The sequence below is a fragment of the Maniola hyperantus genome, chromosome 3 (genome assembly GCF_902806685.2).
Source record: "Maniola hyperantus chromosome 3, iAphHyp1.2, whole genome shotgun sequence".
NCBI lineage: Eukaryota > Metazoa > Arthropoda > Insecta > Lepidoptera > Nymphalidae > Maniola > Maniola hyperantus.
The window spans coordinates 738,012-749,633 of NC_048538.1; the positions used below are offsets into that span (position 1 = coordinate 738,012).

The window sequence follows — 11,622 nt, forward strand, 5'->3', positions numbered from 1 at the left end:
TTTCATTAGTATTTGACACCTAATCTGTCCATTTTTCCATTTCCTAATCTACCTAAGATTAGGTTAGGATTGAAGAAACTTTATCTGATCGGTAACTTACCACTGGTTCGGAAAACAAATTACACTGAGAAGAGCCGGCAAGAAATTCAGCAGTTACTCTTTTCAGTGCGTGCGCTACTTGATAAAATGCATAGTAATCCTCAGAAGAGCCTCAATAGCTCAACGGGTAAAGGAGTGGACTGAAAACCGAAAGGTCGACGGTTCAAACCCCGCCCTTTGCACTATTGTCGTACCTACTCCTAGCACAAGCCTGACGCTTAGTTGGAGAGGAAAGGGGAATATTAGTCATTTAACATGGCTAATAATCTTTAAAAAAAAAAATAAAAAAAAATTATGTTACAGATCGCGGATATACAAAGTAAGAAGGATACTCCTAGGTATTTTAGTTTGGTTATTTTCGACTTAATGAGTTTTCGCTCTAGTGCGAAGACGATATTATATTATACTCTCGTAAAACGCTCTTATCGACAACAATAACCGAATTGAATCGCAATAACTTACAGGCCATTGTTGGCCAATGAGACGTGCTCAATGAGCACAAATTAATTTATAACTACAATAATACAGCTGCAGTTAAAAGGGATTAATGCTAGTGACGTAAACTCGCGCTTTTCATTTACAACGGAAAAGTTTTGTTAATCTCTGGTAATGGGCGTTGCGAACAGTTTAGGTGTGCATGCATGGATTTGGGTTTTTTGAAAAGCTCAAAACTCAAAGGAACTCTTTGATTTTCCGGACAAAAGTAGTATATATCTGCACCCAATGACTTCTATGTACATATCTATACATGTAACTACAAAAAATAACGCGAAAAATATATAAAAAAATCCTACATTTTTTAAAAGTTCACGATATAAGTATTGCAAATAAAACATCTGACTGACGCTACAGGTCAAAGAACGTTGCGTAAGTAGGCAGTACAGAGACGACGCTCTCCGAAACCTCTATCTAAATGTCCATGTACCTACGATGCAGTGGCGTGCACAGGGTTTGAAGCCAGGGTAGGCATTAGTTAGGTGAGAACCTATTTACTGGCAGGTCATAATGAAAAATATGCATTAAGCTATTACAACTGGGGTAAGCAGTGCATTTATGACTCTATGACCTGCACGCCACTGCAGTACGATGTCGGCTAGTGGCTACTGTAAATGGTTGACTCAAGCATCAAGCAAACTTTGTAAACGGTCAAAATGCTTAACTCAGGCACAGAATATATAATAGACTCAGGCCAGAATCTACGTGCGTGACGTCAAGCCGCTTGATCGTCTCGGAAGCTCTTTATAATGTGACCCTGTTGGGATATTTTGATTTTATAGGAAAAATATCAGTAAAAGGAAAAACTTGGACGTCCTGTTTGAGATATATATTTGAAGTCAGCCAATATGTCATCGAATGTAAAACAAAAAACTCTTAGAAAAAATAAGAATAAGAACATATTTAAATATAAACAATTTAGTTTACAGCCAGTTCCAACAGACCCCAGAGAGAGCTTCTGTACCTACGAGTCAAATGACATTGTGTGTGTCGATACATTATCTGATGGGAGTAATACGTATTTTTCATTCACATTGTTCCGTGAATTTCACTTACACCTGACATTAATATGAATTTTAATCATAAAAATTATTAATACGGTGATATATTATCACAACCTTTTTCGGCGCAGTCCATGGGACATTAAAACGGATCATAATTCAACACCATCGCGTTCAGCCCCGAGTCTATGACACGCTCGCTAAATCTCTCGGAAGGCGGTCTCTTGCCACATAAATTATTATTTTGTAAATAAAACTAATGAAAATTAAAAAATGAAAATAAAATAGTAATAAGTTAGAATATTAATAAAATCGTGTAAGCCGTACAAAATAAAAAAAGAGGAATAATAAGTAAAAATATTAATAAAATCATGTTCCTAAAAAACCCTAATTTATGTTAGTCTCCACTTAGGCTGAGATCTATAGAGCGCACTTTGACTTTGCTCAGACTTAAGTTTGACTTAAAACGAGACAGATTTATGTGTGAGATATACATCTGTCTCGCTCTGGCTAAAGTCTAAGCGAAGTCGGAGTGCTCTCTATAGAATCCACCCTTAGAACCTCGTCATATGGAACTGTCCAGCAATTTCTATTACAGTCCTATTGGATATTGCTGGCGTGTGGACAGTAAAGAGGCGATTACAGTCGTCTTTTACAGGCTTCCTCTTTCTGTAACGAAGCATTTTACGAGCAAGTGGGAGAAAAAATTATGAACACCGTGATAAATATATCACCTTTTTCGGCGGGACATTAAAACGGATATAATTCAACAGCATCGCGTCCCAGCCGAGTCTATGACACGCTCGCTAAATCTCTCGGAAGGCGGTCTCTTGCCACATAAATTATTATTTTGTAAATAAAAATAATGAAAATAAACCCCGCACCGCGCCGGAAACATTTGTCCAGACGCGTCACTGATAATCCGGGACACTTGATTTATTGATAATTAGCTAAGTATAATAATAGCCTTTATTTCCCAATAAATATAACAAAACACACTTCATCTTAAACATAGTTATACTTAATTCTATTTTTCAATATATTAGTTAATTAAATCACCTTTTCACATTTCAACATGTAATAATATGTTGTGAGGATAAAAAATATAACTCTTACAATGATATTAACCTTATAATAATATTAGTATTAAGTAGGAAAGTACTAGGTATTTCATTTAGTTACAATAGCTATGCTTTATAATTTCAGTTCATTGACTTCTGTTACTCTAATTAGGTACATACTGGCAAAAATAATCCTACACTAGTATTTTGTTAATTAAGTTCAAAATCGTAATAGTAATTAAAACATTTGCTGCTTGCCATTTCACTATTGATACTTAAAATAAACAATAATTATAGGTACCTACTTCTTTCTTTTCAAATACAACAAATTTTACAGTTCACTAACAGTGAAAAAAAAAGTTTTAATGAATTGAAATTCTGACTAAAAATTAGTTTTTAATTATTATAAACTTATTACATTGTTGTCAAGTTACAATCATAAATTTTACTATCATAATAAAATTTAGCTAAGTATACTATATTATATTTAACTGGCTTATGCCCGCGTCTTTGTCCCCGTAGACTTTAAAAATTTTACCCCCTTAGGGATTGAATTTTCAATAACCTTTCTTAGCGAATGTCTACATCATAATAGCTATCTGCATGCAAAACAGGCCGATCCGTCCAGTGTGGTTTGAGCTGTGCATTGATAAATCAGTCAGTCAGTCAGCTTGTCTTTTTATATAATACTAGCTTATGCTCGCGACTTCGTCCGCGTGGACTACAAAATTTCAAACCCCTATTTCACCCCCTTAGGAGTTGAATTTTCCAATATCCTTTCTTAGCGGATGCCTACGTCATAATAGCTATCTGCATGCCAAATTTCAGCCCGATCAATCCAGTAGTTTGAGCTGTGCGTTGATAGATCAGTCAGTCAGTCAGTCAGTCAGTCAGTCACCTATTCCTTTTATACATATATACTAGATGATGCACGCGACTTCGTCCGCGTGGATTTAGGTTTTTAAAAACCCCGTGGGAACTCTTTGATTTTCCGGGATAAAAAGAAGCCTATGTTCTTCCCCGGGATGCAAGCTATCTCTATTCCAAATTTCGTCAAAATCGGTTGGGCAAACTAATAAAACAATTAGTGTGTGTGTCCATCCTAATCCCATCAAACTATCGGAACACTAGTTGCAATAAATGCAAAGCATTGATTAGAAGCGAGACGGATGAGCGATTTCGTTAACGTGCGAATATAATACAAGCGATTCGACGCGTGTGAATCCACAATCAATAAAACTTTACCTACCTATTCAATTAGTTACTTACTTATTAACTGTGCTATAAGTACTATGTGCTGGGCATCGATAACCGCGATAAATTATACGGGTTTTTGTTTAAAAACATTTGAATATTAACTTGCAATAAAATAAACTGGAAAAGTTGCGCAAATTTGCATCCACCGTAAACATATTATCCATACTAATATTATAAATGCGAAAGTGAGTCTGTCTGTTTGTCTGTGTGTCTGCTAGCTTTTCACGGCTCAACCGTTCAACCGATTTTACCAAAACTTGGTACAGAGATAGCTTACATCCCGGGGAAGGACATAGGCTGCTTTTTATCCCGGAAAATTAAAGAGTATGTAATATTTATAAAAGTTTATTACACTAAATCTATATTAATATTATAAATGCAAAGTGTGTCTGTGTGTCTGTCTATCTATATTCCGTACTAAATATATATTATGACGTATCCTCTTAGGGGTTAAATTTTCAAAAATTCTTTCTTAGCAGATGCCTACGTCATAATAGCTTTCTGCCCGATCCGTCCAGTAGTTTGAGCGGTGTGTTGATAGATCAGTCAGCCAGTCAGTCAATTACCTTTTCCTTTTATTAGATATCCATCATCGTCATCGTTATCAAACGATAGATGCTCCCAGCTGGACATACCTACTCGTAGGTCTCTTGTAGAGACTTCCACAGTCCACACGTCATAAGGTCTTGCGCCGCCTGAATCCAGCAGCTCCATGCAACTCGTTTGATGTCATCTGTCCACCTATTTGTGTGTTTTCCGTCTGTTAATTTTTCACGGCCCACCCGTAATTAACCAATTTTGACAAAAGTGTTTTTAAAACATCTTAATTCATGTTGGACGAAGTCGCAGGAATCATGTAGTGATTAAGAAGTGTATTGCAATACGCAAATACTTAGATAATTATTTTATCTACAAATATACTAAATCATTTGAGTTTTAGTTTTATTATTTTTGTATAAAAACGGGTAATTTAGCGTTTTATTTAATTTAACTATAAATATGGTCACGCAAATTATAACGACTAAGTAGGTGTTTGCCATTAATTAAAGATTAGCAACAATTAATTATTTTTACAACAATTAAATGTTAGCATTTAACTACGTTTTATAATTTCTGTATCAGCTGTTTACACACTTTTGTACATTGTAAGGAGAAACTTTTTTAATCGATTTTTTTAAATATTCATATAGTATTAGTTTATGGTCGCGACTTCGTCCACGTGGACTACATAAATTTATTTCAACCCCGTATTTGAATTTTCAAAAATGTATGCCTACGTCATAACAGCTATATGTGCATACCAAATTTCAGCCCAATCCGTCCAGTAGTTTCAGCTGTCCGTTGATAGATCAGTCAGTCACATTTTCCTTTTATAGGTATATTTAGATAATTAGAATGTTAGAAAAAACTTAACGCTACTATTATACTACCTAAACACAATCCAATACCAATAACCAGTTGCCTTAAACTTGTAGGTTTAGTGATTTAGTAATTTTTAAACCCGCAATGTATAACGTGCAAAACTCGGGTTCAATGCTCCGCCTATGATGTGGCATTGACCCCGTGGCACCTAACTACGCAACGTTCGTTGATTTTCTGGTGACAGTTAGATATTTTATCAGTACCCTTATTATAAATGCGAAAGTGTGTTGGTTTGTTGGTTTGTCCTTCAATCACGTCGCAACGGTGCAACGGATTGACGTGATTTTTTGCATGGGTGTAGATAAAGACCTTGAGAGTGACATAGGCTACTTTTTATCCCGGAAAATCAAAGAGTTCCCACGGGATTTTTACCTAATTCCACGCGGACGAACTCACGGTCATCAGCTAGTTTACAATACATTGCGCAATTTTAAAAATACAGGATGTTTTTTGTGATACCTACATATCTTATGAGTAATCATAATCACTTGTCTTCGTTTTTCTAGGTTTCTAACCCTGTGTAGTGTACAATGAGACATGAAAAAAAGCAAAAGCGGGAACCACCACAACGCAAGCTTTTAATACTTCTAACCGTACTATTTATTGATTTAAAGAAAGGAGCCCCACGAACTTTTGGCAGAATGGAGAGAATTATGCAACAGAAAGATTAAAAAAAAGGAAATTTACGACTCTCAAACAATAGAAGTAATGCATCACTCGTCATAAAGGGCAGATTACGGACGTCTCGGCCGACAGATTTACGACTAGTTGCATAATAGTCCCCGACGAAAACAACCGCGCGGCTCTCAGCCCGTGCGAAATATGAATGACAATTAACCGTATTTTTAGGGTATCAGAGGGAAGGTTTTTTAGCCATAGTCTACCACGCTGGCCATGTGCGGATTGGTAGACTTCACACACCTTTGAGAGCATTATGGAGAACTCTGAGGCGTGCAGGTTTCCTCATGATGTTTTCCTTCACCGTTAAAGCAAGTGATATTTAATTTCTTAAAAGGCACATAACTCCGAAAAGTTAGAGGTGCGTGCCCCCAACCTCTGATAAGAATGCGGACGTCCTAACCACTAGGCTATCACAGCTACGGTCGTAGGTGTCAACTGTCAAAAGGTGCGTAAATCCCGGGTACGACTCTCAAACAATAAAAGTAAAGTACGCGGCAGAAAGTAATTTACATCGACCTTTAGAAGGAGATAGCAGTTTTGTAGAGCATTGGCACTGTCATTGAGACCGACAAAACGTCATATACCTAGGTATGAGTGACAAAGACATAGCTCTACAAAGACGAAAACTCATCCTATAGGTCTATGTGACGTTATGTGGGTGTCAACGGAACCTTATGGCTGTTTTGAGACACACTTGACTATTTTTTGTATTAAGTATATGAATACTTGATACTAAGAATAATGCTTGGTGAATGCTGCCCATAAATCTTAGATTTAAACAGATTTTCAAAAACTCTCTGAGATGATAATAAATATCTACCTAATTATAACTGCTAGGGAAAATAAGAGAGTTAAAAGTTGCACTGTACGATGTAGATATGGTGCATTAGTACATACCTCGTCTCGTACATATTCGTCTGGTGGGAGGCTTCGGCCGTGGCTAGTTACCACCCTACCGGCAAAGCCGTGCCGCCAAGCGATTTAGCGTTCCGGTACGATGCCGTGTAGAAACCAAAGGGGTATGGGTTTATTAAAAACTGCCATACCCCTTCCAGGTTAGCCCGCTATCATCTTAGACTGCATCATCACTTACCACCAGGTGAGATTGCAGTCAAGGGCTAACTTGTATCTGAATTAAAAAAAAACCTAGGTATATACATACCTACCTACTTGGTAGTAAAAGTAATCACCTAAGTAATAACTTATAGCATAAATTATTGTTATACTTATCGAAAAGGCACCCATTTGTGATAAAATAATTTACAGATCACTAAAATTTATGAAAAAAAAATTATAAATAGAGAAAAAAAGACGTTAGTTTATTTAATTTCATACTAAGAGTGTGGATAAGTACCTACTTAAGAAGAAGAAATAATACAATGGCAATATTTTGCTGTAGTTCGTGACAAAATGCCACATAAAACGTGCATTTCTGCTACACCTTTTATGTTACTTTTACTCAAAAGCAGTAAAACCGAACATCAATTATATACCTATTATTGTTTTTGGCGGGTAAATCATAAATATTTACTAAAAACTTGCTAATAAAAAATACTATTTCTGTTTTAATAGTTCCTAATTTAAAAAAAGATTTTATTAAGTATAACTTATTATTTTATTCCATTAATTAGCATTAAATATTAAAATTCACTCAATTATTCTTTTGAAAACTGCGCTCACATTTACAACTAACGCCATCTATGTTCAGCTATGTGAAAACTTTGACAAAGAAACATTTCGAGGTTATCTACAAGATTCTAGCACGAAATGCCGTCTCAATAGTTATTTATTTAAATCAAAAACAAATCTGAATATTTTTTATTTTTCAATAATAGTAACATTTTTCATACAAAATGAACATTTTAAAGTAGGTACCATCGTAATTTTATGAGTACAGACTGGTCAAGGCAATCTAAGACACATTGTTACATAAATAAATGAATACTTTCATGCAATCTAGGACGAAATAAAAGTAAAGTATTTAGTAAAATATCAGTATTTCACTTACCAGGCTTGAATTGATGCAATATTTTGATAAAAACACAAATTACTATGGAGTGAAGTTGAATACGCGATTGTGACTCAGCTCACCTTGCGTCTGTGAGACAGACTGCGTTCCGAAGCCAGCCGATGTTGTTCGAAGCCCGACCCTTGGCCCGCCCCTTGCTTGACGTACATTGACAGCAAACGCGTGGAATGCGCCCGATGTTTTGAACGTGTGGCGCGAAAACGAATTACGAAATGCGAACATCGCACTCTTTGCGAACCCATTTTAAATTTGGAACGCGTTTATGGAACTTTTTATTTTTCTAGCTGTGAGAAAGAATGCTTATAAAAAGAGGCAGGTAACGTAATTAATAGAAGAAAAAAAACAATGAATTTTCGTGCAAAGTTTATTAATATATTTTCATATAAATTAGTTTAGATAAATAATAATTATTGTGAAGTTTTGTGGACGGATGTTGAATTAAGAATGAGTAACATTAAACATTGCATAAAAATAAGGTCTTTTATGGTGGCTGGATACCAGTGTTGTGGTATATGTATTGAGGGATAAATAAATTAATGGGAGCAAAAAGGCAGATGACAAGCCCCTGTAACCGGTCGGCGGGAAGAGATTTAAATCGTTGAGCAGGTAAGTCGGACAATGGCCATCGGACCACGATTCGCTTAATTAAACATGACAAATAAAAAACCCATAAGCAGACCATCGGATATTCAAGATCAGTTTGCATTATTTTGCTTGTATATGAGCATGCTACCAGGTAAAGAAGCTACATATAACGCACTATATCTATCTACTATAACATCTACCCGGTTAATTATTTAGATTTTAATAAAAAAAATTGGAGATCAACTTTGAAAATATTTTATATTGGGATTTAGATAAGTAACGGCGTGGATTTTTGGCAGGAGATTTTTGTACTCTAGATTTATAGTAGGTAACTAACTAACCTACTTACCTATTTGCCTAATAAATTTGAATTAGCTAGGTACGTAGCTATAATATAGTATTAAATTAACTCTTATTTTTCAGATCAAAATTTCATAAGAATTAAAAGTAGATGAGTAAGACAACTGATCAACGATCAGTTTTGTAATAATATAACTACTTAAGTAGTAGGTAAGTAGGTACATTATTAAATATTATTAGATAATTAGATATTCCTAGGATTCTAGGTAATACATACAGAAAATAATATTTATTACTTTTTTCTTACATTGTAAGTAACTGCAGTGAAAAGTAAATTTCAAATTAAATATTTATGAGCTAGTGAATTTATTTTACTTTACTGCTTTCAAAAATAAAAATATAAAAACTTCAACGTATTTTTGCATTACATGATGTGATCAGAGATGGCGCCACCTGTAGCAAAAAGACAGTAAAAATATGTAAACTTATATCGCTCACATTTACTCTCCATTTACTCAAGAATTACTTTTTTACTATACCTAAAAAATGAAAAAAAAAAATTACTAAAGGGTTAGTTTTATTTATAGAAGGTTGGTTGGTAGATACATCTATTGTTAATTTTATTATTCTGGTTTGTATAAAAATCTAAATACTACCTAGGTAGGTAGGTACCTACCTATTGTTTTTATTTATAACTATCTGCATGCCAAATTTCAGCCCGATATGTCCAGTAGTTTGAGCTGTGTGTCGATATATCCAGTCAGTCAGTCATTCAGTCAGTCACCTTTCCCTTTTATATATTTAGATTTTGATATGGGAATTGGGATTGAAAAATGTATGGGAGTGAAAGAAGTAGTCAGTATTGGAAAGTTATGAATTATTATTAGCTTTTTTAACAAAAATGATTACCTACTAGTTCGAAGAACTAGCAAGAATGTCGAATGTCATTATTGTATAGGTATCTAGGGTTATTTCATAACAACAGAAACACAACTACAACATAAACTACTCATCCTACTTCAAAAGTTCTTTCTCAATTTGAAAGATACATTATATCACATGGATAAATACATACCTACATACCTAATAAAAAAAATTATATAGGTTTATCTTTCACTGTAGCGAAGCCGGGAAGATCAACACTAGTCTTCTCTATAATATAAAGAATCACTAAATGTGTTGCTCATAGCAAATCTCGACAACAGCTGAACCGATTTCGCTAATTCCTTTTTTATAATATTCCTTGAAGTGCGAGGATGGTTCTTACGGAGAGAAAAATTTAAAAAATAATTTGAATCGACTGTTAGGCGGAACGAAGTTCGCCAGGGCAGCTAGTTCAAAAATAACATTTGAAATTGGAATATCTCTGCAAAATCTATTTTTCTAAACACCTTATTCTTGACACAAGTACCTAGTAATTAATAGTGCTGTATGCAGTATTAATTAATTACATTTATATAAAATATTACTTAAGTTTGCCTAAGATGGAATAGATTAATAATAAACCAACATGTTATCCGTTAAAACTGACCGGTGTCGGGTCGCCCAGGAAACCATTTATAATACGTATATGGGAATCTTAATTCTTAGAAAAACGTATAAAAATTACCTATCTTGATGTTTTATTTCTATTAGGCAATAAATTACAATAATAATTATGTTTTTTTAACTTAATAAGTAATAACAACGATGAAGGGAAACAACATTGTTGTTTAATGATGTTTTGTTGTTACGAATATAGATGGCGTTACGAGTTACAAATTGATAAAGTTTACTTCCAGGAAAGTGATGTTTGAACCCACGGAACAGAAATGCTGTTCCGTGTTTGAACCTTAATTTTAGGGTTCCGTACCCGAAGGCTCCAACAAGTTCCTCGGGTGCTGCAAATGTTCATTGGCGGCGGTAATCACTTAATATCAGGTGACCCGCTTGCTCTTCTGCTCGCTATCTCTATTTTAAAAAAGGCTAAAGAATTCATTACTAAGCCTCCGCTTTGCGTCCGTCCGTCTGTCTGCCCGTCTGGGTGCATGTTTGTCAGACATAGAGATCGGAAAGTCAAAGAGTTCCAATGGGATTTCAAAAAACCTATTTCCACGTGGACGAAGTCGCGGGCATCTAGTGAGGAATAAGAGCAGAGAGAGCTTACCTATTAATTCAAAGTCCTGACTGACAGACTGACTTATATATCAACGCACAGGCTAAGCCGCTGGTCCTAGAGCCATGAAATTTTGAGGGTGTGTTCTTTGTAAAGAGTAGGTATCCACTAACAAAGGAAATTTCGAAATTCTACCCCTAAGTGGGTTAAATAGGGGATGAAAGTTTGTATGAAAGCCCGTCATTTTTCAAGTTACTTGCATGAAAATTGGTTCTTACCTGGGTTTTTGGCCACAAATGAAGAATAACGTGTTCCAGGATTTTTGAAAATTCAACCCCCACCTCGATTTTCTAAATTCCACCCGAGCGAAGCCGGGGCGGGTCAGCTAGTGAATTAGAAAAATTTCCAACATCCAAGTGCCTGGTCCCTGGTAGGCATAAAATGTCTCCAATCTTCATCCGCGAGGCGTCGGTTATGTGTTGCAATCTAACTTGGCTCGTTGTCGCCCCGTTAGTGTTGCCAGTCGCTGCGAGTTTCCACTATCCCGATAAATAGGGAGAGCAGGGTCATCACGGGGAAAAGTTTTAATGAATTGCC

General features: G+C 35.4%; 1 protein-coding gene across 1 annotated transcript in view; it reads right to left on the reverse strand.

Moving 5' to 3' along the window:
* The window catches only part of LOC117996392 (zinc finger protein 11), a 47,239-nt gene extending 39,180 nt beyond the window's left edge, over positions 1-8,059 (reverse strand). Inside the window, exon 1 of the mRNA XM_069509714.1 lies at positions 8,025-8,059. The gene's annotated coding sequence lies outside the window, so the exon portion shown is untranslated. The remainder of the gene's footprint in view (positions 1-8,024) is intronic.
* Between the last annotated feature and the right edge of the window lie 3,563 nt (positions 8,060-11,622).